The sequence below is a fragment of the Nomascus leucogenys genome, chromosome 8, assembly GCF_006542625.1.
Source record: "Nomascus leucogenys isolate Asia chromosome 8, Asia_NLE_v1, whole genome shotgun sequence".
NCBI classification, from domain to species: Eukaryota; Metazoa; Chordata; class Mammalia; order Primates; family Hylobatidae; genus Nomascus; species Nomascus leucogenys.
Window position 1 is genome coordinate 101,958,474 of NC_044388.1, and position 15,734 is coordinate 101,974,207.

Here is a 15,734-nt window from a genome sequence, read left to right on the forward strand (position 1 = left end):
TATTTATCAGTATTTACTGTATTATAAATTTAAAATTTTTATTAGTTTATTTTAAAATAACAATAACATGTTAGCATAAGTATCATTTTAAAATAAAAAACAACTTATATTTCCAAAATAAAAAATTAGATGATTGATATTGTTTTACATTTTTTTTTACAAATTTCTTTAATGTCTGGCTTCAACAGCAGTTTTCTCATATCTCCTTCTGCATTCTGTTGTGATGCCATGCTTCACGTAGCCTGTTGTCAACTTCATTGTATACTCATGAACAAATTAGAGTTGAAACAGAAAATGTGACATCTTAATGAATTATGAAAACAGTTTTGACCTTGCAGAGCCCTGAGGGTACCTCAGTGACCCCAGGGGTACCTGGGCCACAGTTTGAAAACCACTGATTTAGAAAGTATCCTTATTTCATCAGTAAGCATCACTGTGTACTTCTGCTATCCTGTATTGCTAACAAGTGTCCATTTTTCTTTTTTACTCTCAGTTTTGGCATTTAGAGGATCAATTCATGATTGTGATATCGCCAAGTTTAATGTAGTAGCTTTGTTTAGTTTAGGAATCTAATTTGGGAACTTTCCTAGAATGTCCTGGAAGGAAATCTGTTTAATTTTGCATTGGGAGATACTTTATAAATGTTAGCTGTGGGTGGCAGTTTTCAACCAGTTAAATTCTACCATTATCTTTGAGAAAGGCAATAACGTTAATATTTAACTAGTTCCAGAAGTTAGGATAGAACATTTAATTCCAGGAGAAAATAGCTAAAATTGCCTGTAGTGAATAGAGATTCTCCCCTAGTAAATTCCTTTATTTACCACAATCTTACCAGGTTCTTTTGGGGCATGATTTTTACCTATTTTAACATTTTTCATGGCTCAATTATTTTACATATAGGATTATTTGAAAAAGAAGTGCTTCCTAGCTTTAAATTCAAATAATTTATTTGCTATTCTCATATCTTGATTATTTGTCACAAATGATATAGTAATAATGTTCCTTTCTCTTCAAAATGTTTTTATGTGAAGTCAAACAGAATTGAAAATCAGATAATATAAGTTGTCGACTCTAGCTTGTCTGGAATATTCACCAATTAATGAAGGGTCATTGGTGATTATGGGATTTTTTTCTTTGAAAATATATCTAATGAATACATAAGATATATTTCATAAACATAATATGGTAATGTCAGTACTAAGTATTTAGACAATTCAGCTTATTGTGTGATGACACACATTTTTTTCTTTGAAAATATATGCATAAGATATATTAAATATTTGAAAAATATAATAAAGGTAATGTCAGTACTAAGTATTTAGATGGTTCAACTTATTGTGTGATGACTTTATTCAGAAGAATGGATTGCTCTGACCCTTAATTATGGACATATTTTTTAATTGACACATAATATTTTCTATATTTATGGTGTACACGTGATATTTTGTTGCATGCGTAGAATGTGTAATGATCAAGTCAGAGTATTTAAGATATCCATCACCTTAAGTATTTATTATTTCTATGTGTTTGGTAACATTTCAAGTTCCTTCTTGTAGCTACTTTGAAATATACCACACATTATTGCTAACTGTAGTCACTCTACCCTGCTATCAAACATTAGAAATTATACTTTTAATCTAACTGTATGTTTGTACCCATTAACCAATCCCTCTTTATCCACACCTCCCACCCACACCCCTCCCAGTCTCTGGTGTCTGTCACTCTATTCTCTACCTCTGTGTGATCAACTTTTTTGGCTCCCACATGTAAATGAGAATGTGAAATTGGGACATAATTTTTAACCCAATAAAATTATGCAGTATATCAATGAATGTATTCGAATGAAGTATTGGTGGTAATTCTGAAGTAAAGACCCATGTAGGGTATATGGACTTTTTGCATTTTAATTTTTGCTTATGAAATATTTCAAACACATAGCCTTTTATTTCTTCCTGTTAATTTTAATAAATGTTAACATTTTGCCATCTCTGCTTTAGACATTTATTTTTAAAAAATACCCATTTACATATGTTTGAAGTTTCCCCATCCCTTCAGCTCACTAACTTTCCCACCCCAAATTAGTACCTATTTATCTTATGATTGGTACATATTCTTCTCATCTGAAAAATGCTTTTACTACACATACGTGTATTTACAAATAATGTTAGTATTTTTAATATTGACAAATATAATGTGTATATATATATACACATATAATACCTATATGTAGTATATACACATTGTACATCTTTTTGTAGTTTGATTTTGTGCTCACCAGTTTTCAACATGTACTGCATTGATTTTGATATCCGTGAATTGATTTTATTAGTTTTACCTGCTTTGTAGTATTCTCCCGTGCAAATGAACTTCACATTCATTTCACTATTGATGGATGCTTACATTTCATCTGAAATTTTGGCATTATAAACATGCTTGTACACATATTTTTGTCCATATGCAATAATTCCTCTGAGGTATATAACTAGGAATAGAGTTGTTGGGTTTGTAGAGTATGTGTATATCCAACTTTACCTGATGTTGCCAAATTGTTTTCCAAAGTGGTTGTACCAATTTATATTGCTACCAGCAATAAGACTGATACAGAGGTTTGTTCTGGAACTATGCATTTTGGTAAAGGATCAGAAACTAAATTCATCTAGTACCTTAGTCTTCTGTGTCCTTATTTGCTGGATACAGATATTAGTCCTTAGGTTTGGACTTTTGCTGGATATAATGATGTGTATTTTGTATTTTTAGAAGTACTAGTTTGCTGTCCAGAGGATTTACTTTGAATTATTAGTAAACCAACAAGATAAACACAAAAGTCATTCAGTTAAATACATTTGCATCACATTTTCACTAGGTAATAATTTTGCTTTTGACCTATCAGATCTGAGATACATATACTCAGAGATACTGAGATATATGTACTGCCTAGACAAATTTTCCATAGTTTACAGCAACAAATGGTTTATATAGAAATGCTAAAGTATATTTTTATTTGTTAAACATAATTTATTAGGAATAGAACAAAAACCAAGTCACAATAAGGATTTATCAAAACAGAGCCCTATAAGAAGGGAGATGGGAATGAATACAGCTCTTCTGCTATCTTGAACCATTCTATATTCTAAGCCAATTAGAACTGGTAATACAGTTCTACCAGTTGGTCATTTAAGAAAATGCAAGGTTAGAAAAACATTTGATGATCCATCTGGAAAAAAAAGATTGGTCAGTTTTTAAAACTACTTTCTACCCTCAGTTAGCATATCATGTCATATCAGACCAAACATAGTAACTTTGAGCTATAGTTAAACAATTTACTTATGATAGGAAGTTATTGACCACAAGGTCTTCTCACAGATTAAAAGTTTGGTAATGTGTTTAGAATGTTCAATTTATTCAATTTGTTAGGAAATCAAAAGGAACGTTGAGTCTAAACATCGTTTGACAGATTTGTTTGCCTTTTTCCTATTAAAAGTATTTCAAAACCTTTGATTTGATTCTGAACATCAGTAATGTAAGTCGCCTTCTTTGTTCTAGGATAAACAGAACACATGCTTCTGCAGCTCCCTTGATCAATGAGAAAATGCCTTATATCAAAACCACATGGCGAGAATGTAGCTGTAGGTGATCCCCTGAGAGGTTTTTTGATTGGAGCTGGGAGTCTGCTATTGAAAGAATAGGGAGACAGACAGGTTGTTTGAAAAAACTCCCATCAGACCAAATGCTTGTGTTGGAGCCGTGCTACAACATTTTTCATGTAGAAAGTGCAACTTTATCAATTTTAAATGTTAAAGGCGATTCATTGTATGATTGTAATAACATTTTCACTTTGGAATTTTTGTGTACATCTTTCTGTATTTCATTAGCCAGTGGCCCAGAAATTCATTTATTCACATGCTGCTTGTCAGTCTTCCATTTCTAGAATTTTATTCTCAAAATACATCATTACAAGATTCATTATTTAATTTTTAAAGTCAAATGCAACCGAGGTACATTTTCTTTAGCTAATATATACTTGTCACATTTCTGGACAGCAAGAGAAAATAAGCTTGCTGATTTGGTTTATAATTATATGTATCATATTTACAATGATATTCTTAAGAATTCTATTATTAGATGAGTAATCTCAACATTTAATTTGCTAGTCACGGGTTGCTTTAAACTTTTGTACATATGCAAGTTTTGGTGCAATTTAGTTAAAAACCTCATTATAGGAGATGAGTATGTGCTTCATTTTTAATATTCCCTCCACTCACTTTGAAGTTTCCTTTGAAAGCCAAACTATTAGGCTTGTTATGTCAGCCCTTTCCTTAAATTAGAAAAAATGAGCAACAAAGCAGTAATATTTTAGTGTTTTTCTGAAAGAAGAGAAGCAAAATAATTGTTTTAAGAAGATTGTAATTGAAGAGTTAGAGTGCCATGGTCTTTTCAAGACTGGTTTGGTCCTGGTGCTGCCCCGTGGCAGTGGAGCTCTAGATGCCTGGCCAAACATCCCTTGCCGACATCTGGAACCAGTTGCAATACATCACTGTCAAAACTGCTTTCTATAGGTATCTGCATTTACACATTAGTTACCCACGCAGCACTCATCAAAAAAGCTGAACAATCTTGACATGGTGTCCCTTGTGGAACTGCAAAGGTGAACTGAAGTTGGGAGGCAGTGTCTCGCGTCACTGTCTGCTGAGCTCTTACAACAGGAAGCTTGATTAAAAGTGAAAGGAAAAATTTATCAGTTGCCTCAGCACTGTAGAGTTCAGTATAATTTTTTATTTACAAAAGGGTTATTTTTTGCTATCTAAAGCATAGGTAATATGATTTTGTTTAGAAATGAGAATATTTTTATTTTTTAGTTGAAAAATATTGCCTTGCATGTTTCTTAGATTTGCTATTACTTATATAATCTATTTTATTGATCATATTAAGGACAATTTAAATTTAACAATGGAACTATGAAGAATTGTAGATACAATATTGATAGCACTGTGTCAGTTAAATTTAACTGAAGTATAGCATAAAATTTCAGACAAATGAACTTCGTTAGTGTTACATTGGTGATAGTCATGTTTGTGTTTATTAATTTTCAAAAAGCTGAGTAATAGAAAAGGAAAAGTACTCATTTATAGGTGTTTTATATTTGTGTATCATATGTGTTTTTGAAAATGAAATAAGAGTTTTGAACCCCCCAAATTGGCTACTTATATAAGGAACTATACAGAAGCCTTTGCTATCATATCCTCTATAATAGTAATAATAATAATAACATTAATACTAATGATGACAGTGGTTAACATTTACTGGGCTCTTTATGTACTAGACACATTTTGTCTATTATCTCATTCAAACTTAATAAATGGAGGTAATATTTTTCCCATTTTATAGAAGGAGAACCATGTTTAAAGAAGCTAAATAACTTGTTCACATTCACACAATAAGTGTAGAGCTACGATTCAAACTCTAGCTGTTTGATTCTAAGTCATTGTGGTTTTTTGGTGTTGTTGTTCATTGGTGTGTATGTCTTACTTTTTATTATAAAATTTCCCCCGAATTCACAAAAGTAGAGGGTACAATGAACTCCTATATAACCACCAGTCAGCTTTAACCACTAATATGTTATACTTGTTTTGTATCTCCGTGCAGATTCACATTCCTTCCTTCTGCCCCTTTTTCATATACCTGTCCTTTTCCATATACTATTGACTTGCTGAAAAAATCAGAATGTTTTTCCTGTAGAATGCCCCAATTCTAGATTTGGCTGATACTTCCTTGTGGCAGTATTTAATTTACGCTTCCATTTCCTGAATTTCTTCTAGACTAGAATTAGATCTAAAAGCTTGATTAGATTCATCATGCATCACATCAGCCATAACGTTTAGTCATCTTACTTTTTGCAATGCTAAGACTGATCAGTGGATTAGGTAGTGCCAGCCTGATTTCTTCATTGTAAAGTTCCCCTTCTTTCACCTAATGGTGTTACCATCTATGGATGACCCAGTGCCTGGATTACTGAATTTCTTAGGCCTTGGAAATGGTCCAGTTATATTATTCTTTCTGTATTTTTTAGCCAGAATTTTTTTTTTTTTGAGGTGGAGTCTCGCTCTGTTGCCCAGGCTGAGTGGTGTGATTTCGATTAGCCAGAGTGTTTTAAAAGAGCTTTATTCCATTCACTAGGGCTATTTGGTTACCCAGAAATACAATTCATACTGGAAAGGCAGTATAAAATGTTTAATTCTTTCCCTTTAATTATCAATTTCCAGAGTAATGAGGTAGTGCCTTAGTATCCTCCAGTGGTGTATAACTTTTGATTTTTTTTAGTAGTTATTATGAAGTGTTGGCTTTTTGTATATGTAGTGTGTTTTAATCAGTTTCAGACATTATACTTTTTGATGCTGAAATTGTACCACATTTGTCCAGTGGGAACCCCTTCAAGCTGGCTCCTATGTCCTTCTGATAAGACTCCATTAATTAGCTTTTTTAGCTTCTTTCTTTCTGGCCCACCAAAACGTGCCAGGCTCATCTTGTACATTTCCTCCACCAGATGTGGAATCTGCCATTTCTCCAAAGAGCCATGGTTCTTTTCATTGAGTAGTGATATACAAAGGCCAAAATTTGAGCCTTAAGGGTACTTATTGCTACTTGGTTGTTTGCTTTCAGGAAAGGAGAGGAGATAAGTGAGCTCACATTGATGATTCTAACTGAAATGTAAGATTACAGGGTTTCACTTAACTTCTTAGATTTTATATTTATATATCTTTTATGACAAAAAATTTATTCTTAACAAAATTAAGATAATTACTTGATTTATTCTATATATTGTTATAAATATATAATGGTTTTCTTTTCTTTTTTTGAGACGGAGTCTCACTCTGTTGCCCAGGCTGGAGTGCAGTGGCGCGATCTCGGCTCACTGCAAGCTCTGCTTCCCGGGTTCATGCCATTCTCCTGCCTCAGCCTCCTGAGTAGCCGGGACTACAGGTGCCCGCCACCACGCCCGGCCAATTTTTTGTACTTTTAGTAGAGATGGGGTTTTGCCGTGTTAGCCAGGATGGTCTCGATCTCCTGATCTCGTGATCCACCTGCCTCAGCCTCCCAAAGTGCTGGGATTACAGGCGTGAGCCACCGTGCCTAGCCTAATGGTTTTCAAATAACAATTGACCATTGACTGAAGTTAAAACTTTCTGTGCAGTTTTTTGGGAGAGGGTCCTCATTATATTTCACTGAAGAGATAGACAGTTACGTCATTTAATTAGTTTTTCTATTCTTAGGATTGTTTTCCCTCATGACTTAGAGCCTGAATGGCAAGTGACTGTCCTCAGATTCACTTGCTTAGATTCTCAGATATAATAGTATTGATCTTTTTCCCTTTGCAGGTATTTATTTGTTGGTGAGTTCTGGGTTTCGTGGCTTTTAGGACCCTTTTGTATTTCTCTTTACCACCACTGTTTCATATAGCTGCTGATCACAGGTCTTGCTGCTGTTGGGTGTTTTTGGCCACACCTATCTATAATTCCAGGGTTTGGGAGGGATTCCTTGTCACCTGCTTTTGTAGGAAATGTCATCTGTGGTTTATTATTTCCTGATGGCTCTGTCTAGTTTTGTGAGGGAGTTTGGTGAGACTTAAAAATACCTACATTGTGGCCGAGCGTGGTGGCTCACACTTGTAATCCCAGCACTTTGGGAGGCCAAGGAGGGCGGATCACGAGGTCAGGAGATCGAGACTACTATGAAACCCCGTCTCTACTAAAAATGCAAAAAATTAGCCGGGCGTGGTGGCTGGCGCCTGTAGTCCCAGCTACTCGGAGAGGCTGAGGCAGGAGAATGGCGTGAAGCCGGGAGGCGGAGCTTGCAGTGAGCCCAGATTGCACCACTGCACTCCAGCCTGGGCAACAGAGTGAGACTCTGTCTCAAAAAAAAAAAAAAAAAAAAACACCTACCTTGTTATGTCATTTCGGGAAGTTCCAGCATCTGGGTATTCTTAACCGCTGTAGCATGCAACTTGGTTTAAGGAAAATTTCTTTGAGCTTTATCCTTGGGTGCTAATTATTGTAGTACAATTAGGAAGGGGAGCAAATAGGGGGAAGAAATTTGTGTTTACTGAGTTCCTGCAATATGCTAAGAATGTACTGGTAATGAAAAAAATTGGCCAGGCGTGGTGGCTCACGCCTGTAATCCCAGCACTTTGGGAGGACGAGAGAGGTAGATTGCCTCAGCTCAGGGTAGATTGCCTCAGCTCAGGAGTTTGAGACCAGCCTGGGCAACATGAGAAACCAATTTCTACTAGAAATAGAAAAATTAGCTGGGCATGGTGGTGCACACCTGTAGTCCCAGCTACTTGGGAGGCTGAGGCAGGAGGATCACCTGAGCCTGGGATGTGGAGGTTGCAGTCAGCCTTGATTGCATCATGCCACTGCACTCCAGCCTGGGCCACAGAGGGAGACGCTGTCTCAAAAAAAAAAAAAAAAAAAATTGTTATCTTGCTGAATCCTCATAATACCACCATAAATTTGTATATCCTAATTTTATAGATTAGAAAACTTGAGGATTAGTAAAACTTGAGGATTAACCTAATGTTATATGGCTAATAAGTGACAGAGGTAGATTCAAACTGAAATGTATCTGACTTCAAATTCTGTGTTTTTCCTATTTAGACTAAATTTACTTTCTAGGAACTTTTTGTAGTATGATTTCGTTCAAAGGAGGCTTGCAGAGTACTGGAAGCTAAAAAGTTTTAGGTTGTCTAAAACTTTCGGCTATTTTGAATAATGCTGCTATGAATATTTGTGTGTAAGTTTTTGTGTAGACATATGTTTTCATTTTTCTTTGCTATATATCTTGGAATGGAATTGCTGGGTCATAGATAACTATGTTTAACCTTTGAGGAACTGCCAGCCTCTTTTCCAAAGTGGCTGTACCATTTTGTATTTCTACCTGCACTCCAAGAGGGTTCCAATTTCAGTTTAACTTTAAACAGTATCATTAATTGGATAAACACTGCTTGCTTTCTCTGAGCCAGAGATTTTTCTAGATGTTGGGAATACAGCAATGACTATGGCTGACAAATATGCTGCCCTGAAAGACCATACAATTAAGTGCAGGGAGACAGATAATAAATAAGTCAATAAATAGAATAATTTCAAAGCATAATAAACATTGTGAAGTATTGACTGAGGTAGTGGGAGACTTTAGAAAAAATAGTTTGGGAAGGTTTCTATAAGAGAAGGAAAAATATGAGCTGAGACAGAGAAGTATAGCTGAGGAGGGAGCAGGGAAGAAAAACTCTAAAGACATCACCTTTCAACAAGTTTTTAAGGTGGTACATTGATGTGATAGTGGCTAAAACTTAGAATGGATCAATTATTTTTACTTGTTTTTTTATTTTTATTTTTTTTGAGACTGAGTCTCACTCTGTCACCCAGGCTGGAGTGCAGTGGCTTGATCTCGGCTCACTGCAGCCTCCACTTCCCAGGCTCAAGGGATTCTCCTGCCTCAGCCTCCCGGGCAGCTGGGATTACAGGCACCACCACTGCGCCCGGCTAATTTTTGTATTTTTAGTAGAGACGGGGGTTGCGCCATGTTGACCAAGCTGGTCTTGAACTCCTGACCTCAGGTGATCCGCCCACCTCTGCCTCCCAAAGTGCTGGGATTACAGGCATGAGCCACCTCACCCGGCCAGTTATTTTTACTTGTTTGTGAAATATTTAAATCTCAGCTGGGCATGGTGGCTCATGCCTGTAATCGCAGCACTTTGGGAGGCTGAGGTGGGCAGATCACCTGAGGTCAGGAGTTTGAGACCAGCCTGCCCAACATGGCGAAACCCCATCTCTACTAAAAATACAAAAAATGAGCTGAGTGTGGCGGCAGGCGCCTGTAATCCCAGCTACTCAGGAGGCTGAGGCAGGAGAATTGCTTGAATCTGGGAGGCGGAAGTTGCAGTGAGCCAAGTTCGCGCCACTGCACTCCAGCCTCGGTGACAAGAGCAAAACTCTGTCTCAAAAAAAAAAAAAACAACAAAAAACAAAAAAGTGGACAAAATATATGAAAAGACAAGTAACAGAAAAGACAATACAAATAACTCTTAAATGTGGAAAAAAGTCCATCCTCACTCAAAATAGGATAAAAAATAACAATTACTATTTATTGAGTGTTTACTATGTGCCAGGCACAGTTCTAGGCATCTCATATGTATTAACTCGTTTTATTTTCACAAGAATGTTTGAAATTGCAGTATTAATATCCTTGTTTGATGTAGGAAAAGGAGACACAGAGGTTAAGTGACCTGCCCAGGGATGCACAGCTCCAAGTGAGTGGCAGAGCTGGGAGATGGCCGTAGAGTCTATACTCTTAACCATTATATTCTACTGACTTGCAAGAGTCAAAACAAAACAAAGAGACAACCTACAGAATGGGAGAAAGTATTTGCAAGCTATTTAATTGACAAGGGATTAATAACTAAAATATGTAAGGAACTCAAACAACTGTATAGCAAAAAAAAAAATCTGATTTTAAAATGGGCAAAAGATCTAAATAGACATTTCTCAAAAGAAGACATATGAATGGTCAACAGGTGTATGAAAATGCCCAGCATCACTAATTGTCAGAGAAATGCAAATCAAAACCACAATATAATAGCATCTCATCCCAGTTAAAACAGCTTTTATCAAAAAGACAAAACATAAAATGCTGGCAAGGATGTAGAGACAGGGGAACATTCATACACTATAGTTAGTGCAGCCACTATGGAAAACAGTATGGAGCTTCCTCAAAAAACTGAAAATAGAACTATGATATGATCTAGTAATCACCCTGCTGGGCATATATCCAAAGAAAAGGAAATCAGTATATCAAGAAAATCTGCACTCCCTTGTTTATTGCAGCACTATTCACAATAGCGAAGATATAGACTCAACCTTAGTGTCTATCAGTGGATGAATGGATAAAGAAAATGTGATACATATATTAATACATAGTGGAATGTTATTTAGCCATGAAAAAGAAAGAATAGAATCTTGTCATTTGTAACAACATGGATGGAACGAGAGGACAATTATATTAAGTGAATTAAGTCAGGCACAGAAACACAAATATCCCATGTTCTCACTGATATGTGGAAGCTAAAAAAAATTGATCTTGGCCAGGCGCGGTGGCTCACCCCTGTAATCCCAGCACTTTGGGAGGCCGAGGCAGGTGGATCACGAGGTCAAGAGATCGAGACCATCCTGGCCAACATGGTGAAACCCCGTCTCTACTAAAAATACAAAAAATTAGCCGGGCGTGGTAACGGGTGCCTGTAGTCCCAGCTACTCGGGAGGCTGAGGCAGGAGAATGGCATGAACCTGGGAGGCGGAGCTTGCAGTGAGCCGAGATTGCGCCACTGCACTCCAGCCTGGGTGACAGAGCGAGACTCCGTCTCAAAAAAAAAAAAAAAAAATTGATCTTGTGGAGATAGAGTAGAATGATGATTGCCACAGGGTGGGAAAGGTAGGTAGTCAGGGAGGGGGTGCTAAAAGGGGTTGGTTAATGGGTACAAAAATTTGGTTAGAAGGAATAAGATCTAGAGTTTGGTAGCTCAGTAGGGTGACCTATAGTTAACAGTAATTTATTGTATATTTCAAGATAGCTATAAGAGTGACATTGGAATGTTCCCAACATAAACTAATGATAAATGTTTAAGATGATGGATATTCTAGTCACCCTGATTTGATTATTACACATTTTATGCTTGTATTGAAATATCCTACCATAAATATGTAAAACTACTATGTATCCATAACATTTTTTAAAGAGTCAAAACAAGTAAAACTTCCCTGAGCTACTATTCTTTATCTGTCAGATTAGCAAAGATCAAAAAGTATAACAGTGTGATAGAGAACTGGTATAGAGACTCTTAGAAATTGCTAGTGGGAACATAAATTGGTACAACCTTTCTTTGAGGGCAGTTTGGAAGTATCTATCAAAGTTTAAATATCACAATTCTTTGTCCTAGCAATTGCAATTCTTGGCATTTAGCCTTCATACATATTTGCATGTAAGAAATGTGTGTGTTCAGAGATACTTGTAATATTGGTTAGAATAGTAAAAGCTTGGAAACCACCTAAATGTTTAACAGTAGAGAGCTGGTTAAATTATGTTACTCCTATTCAATGTAGTACTATGCAGTCTGTCAAAGAGAGTGATGAAGCTCTGTATGCACTAATACAGAACCAGTTTACAAGCTGTGTTGTTAAGTCAGAAAGCTAAGTACATGATGGTATATATATGTATTATATACATGTATATCTGATATAGGAAAAATAATAGAAATGTATACTTATTTTGTGTGTGTGTATATATTACACAAATATATATACACGTGTATAAATATATATATAATTTATTTTATATATATAAAATATTTCCAGAAGAATATACAAGAAACATGATGCTATTTGCCTCTGGAGGAAAACAACGTGTTTGGGGTCAAGAATAGGAAAGAGACTTAAAAATGTTGTACTTTTTGCATTTTGAACTATGTAACGCTATATTTAAAATGTTAAAATGAAAATATACTTTAAGAGGAATCTAAATGATAATACTTAAGGTTAATAAAGAGCCACTTTGAATTGTTCTGCAGTTTTATTTTCCTAAACAGTAAAGGTCTCAAGACTTTTTTTTTTCTCCCCGGGTTCATGCCATTCTTCCGCCTCAGCCGCCCGAGTAGCTGGGACTACAGGTACCCGCCACCATGCCCGGCTAATTTTTTGTATTTTTATTAGAGATGGGTTTCACCGTGTTAGCCAGGATGGTCTCAATCTCCTGACCCACCCACCTCGGCCTTCCAAAGTGCTGGGATTACAGGCATGAGCCACCACGCCCGGCCTAGACTTTTTATAGTCTTTGTTTTGTTGGTCTTTTTTCAAAAGATAGCAACCAAAGGGTGCATTCTAGGTTTGTACTGCCCTGTTGAAATGGTAGATAGAAACATTCTAATAGCAGAGCCAATGTCATGTATTTGATACCATATGGAAGAAAAAGGTTGTACGATCTTTTCTTTCTTTTGTTTTTGAGGCAGGGTTTTGTTCTGTCATCCAGACTGAAATGCAGTGGCATGATCACAGGTCAGTGCAGCCTCCTGGGCTCAAGGGATTCTTCTGCCTCAGTCCCCTGAGTAGCTAGGACTACAGGTGTGCGCCACAATGCCTGGCTAATTGTTAAAATTTTTGCTAGAAACGGAGTCTTACTGTGTTGGCCGGGGCATAATGTTGGCCTAGCTCAAGCGATCCTCCTGTGTCGGTCTCCCAAAGTGCTAAGATAACAGCGATGAGCCGCTGTACCTGGCATCTTCTAAGTCCACTTGGGACAATGGGTTCTTGCTCTCACAATTTTCAAGAGACCTCTATAATTTGTATGAGTGATTGCTACATCACACTACAAACTGTTTTCCATTTGTAATTACTCAGCTTTTAGCTCCTTGGTATCCACAAGAACTTTAGGTATATTTTGGCAGACAAGAAGATTTGGACTGTAAATGGGAAATGATAGGAAGATATACTTTGCAGGATATGAAAAATCTGTCAAATCACATTCTTAAGATATAACCAATTTACCTACATAAATATAATTGTTGATTGCTAGTTGTGCAACTTGCTGTTGTTTGTTATTTACAAGATTAAATTGGTTTCTGCTAATGTCTGTGACAAAAATATAGATAGATAACACTAGCTCTTTGTACCAAAGTACAAAACATTAGAGAGAACAAAGGCCAGGAGTCGTGGCTGGTACTAACTAGGTCTAGGTTAGAAATGTATGGCACTAATCTGGGAAGGTTTTATAAAATGAAAAGAATAAAGTAGAATTGTGAAGGCAGAAAGGAATGGATTTTTGGAAGGACGTGTTAGATTTTCCAGGAAAGTGATAGAAGTTTTTGCCAAGGTAGAGGAAGAAGTGAAGGCAGCAAATTAGGATGGGGATTTTTGGTAGAGCTTAAAACACGGAAGGGAATGGTTCAGAATATGGGATTTGGAGTCATTCAGACCTGGATTTGGGCTTCAGTTTCACTATTTCCCAGTTAGGTTGCCTTGAGGAAGTAACTTAAAATAATCTTTCTGTGTCTCACTTTTAAAATTTCTAAAATGGAGCTTCTTTTCCGAGAAAACACCAAATGGCGGATGACGCCGGTGCAGCGGGGGGTGCCCGGAGGCCCTGGTGGCCCTGGGATGGGGAACTGCGGTGGCTTCCGCGGAGGTTTCGGCAGTGGCATCCGGGGCCAGGGTCGCGGCCGTGGACGGGGCCGTGGCCGAGGCCGCGGAGCTCGCAGAGGCAAGGCCGAGGATAAGGAGTGGATGCCCGTCACCAAGTTGGGCCGCTTGGTCAAGAACATGAAGATCAAGTCCCTGGAGATCTATCTCTTCTCCCTGCCCATTAAGGAATCAGCGATCATTGACTTTTTCCTGGGGGCCTCTCTCAAGAATGAGGTTTTGAAGATTATGGCAGTGCAGAAGCAGACCCGTGCCGGCCAGCGCACCAGGTTCAAGGCGTTTGTTGCTATCGGGGACTACAATGGCCACGTCGGTCTGGGTGTTAAGTGCTCCAAGGAGGTGGCCACCGCCATCCGTGGGGCCATCATCCTGGCCAGGCTCTCCATTGTCCCCGTGCGCAGAGGCTACTGGGGGAACAAGATCGGCAAGCCCCACACTGTCCCTTGCAAGGTGACAGGCTGCTGCGGCTCTGTGCTGGTGCGACTCATCCCTGCACCCAGGGGCACTGGCATCGTCTCCGCACCTGTGCCTAAGAAGCTGCTCATGATGGCTGGTATCGATGACTGCTACACCTCAGCCCGGGGCTGCACTGCCACCCTGGGCAACTTCGCCAAGCCCACCTTTGATGCCATTTCTAAGACCTACAGCTACCTGACCCCCGACCTCTGGAAGGAGACCGTATTTACCAAGTCTCCCTATCAGGAATTCACTGACCACCTCCTCAAGACCCACACCAGAGCCTCCGTGCAGCGGACCCAGGCTCCAGCTGTGGCTACAACATAGGATTTTTATACAAGAAAAATAAAGTGAATTAAGCGTGAAAAAAAAATTCTAAAATGGAGATAATTATAGTGGTTACCTCATAGAGTAGCTGTGAGAATTAAATGAAATTGTACATGAAAACATATAGTCAAGCGCTTTACACACAGAAGATACTCAATAGATATGTTACTACTATTAACAATAATTTTTGAGGTGAACCAGTTAAATCTCATTCCTTGTTGTAGACTTGAGGAATCAAGAGGGAACATGGTGATGAATAAAGGGGAGTATGCTCAGATTCAGAAGATCTCTCACTTGTTCAGATCTGTAGATTGAGTAAATGAATCTCTTTTTCATGGAAATTCAATTAGAATGAGGTTCCAAAGAAAGAGGAAGGAAACAGAAATAACCCTATAACAGAAATATTTCCAATCTTTGTAAGCTCCTGTTGTGCCAGATGAACTGATGTAACTTCTTCACAATAAAAGTTAGCAAGATTTAATGTAGGCAGAAGGAGAGAGAAAAGCCAAAGATTTATGGGGAGTTTAAAAGCCTGGAAATGAGAGCCTTTTGGTTCTCTTGTCTCTGATAGGAAAGTTAGGGAAGATGTTTTAGATATGTATAGTTTTGGATTACTGGATCACATCCAAGTATATATATATTGTATGGACAAGAAGACATGAAAGGCCGAGGAAAGCAAAAGAGAAAAGGGATAATGTTGGGATATGATTCTTA

At 37.6% G+C, this 15,734-nt stretch overlaps 1 protein-coding gene and 1 pseudogene across 3 annotated transcripts in view; both read left to right on the top strand.

Moving 5' to 3' along the window:
- Positions 1–15,734, top strand: part of PBX3 (PBX homeobox 3) — a 226,915-nt gene that overhangs the window by 81,079 nt on the left and 130,102 nt on the right. The gene's annotated exons all lie outside the window — the stretch shown is intronic.
- Positions 14,141–15,066, top strand: LOC100603304 (annotated as a pseudogene). The gene has a single exon (XR_001116327.2). The product of XR_001116327.2 is annotated as a 40S ribosomal protein S2 pseudogene (transcript).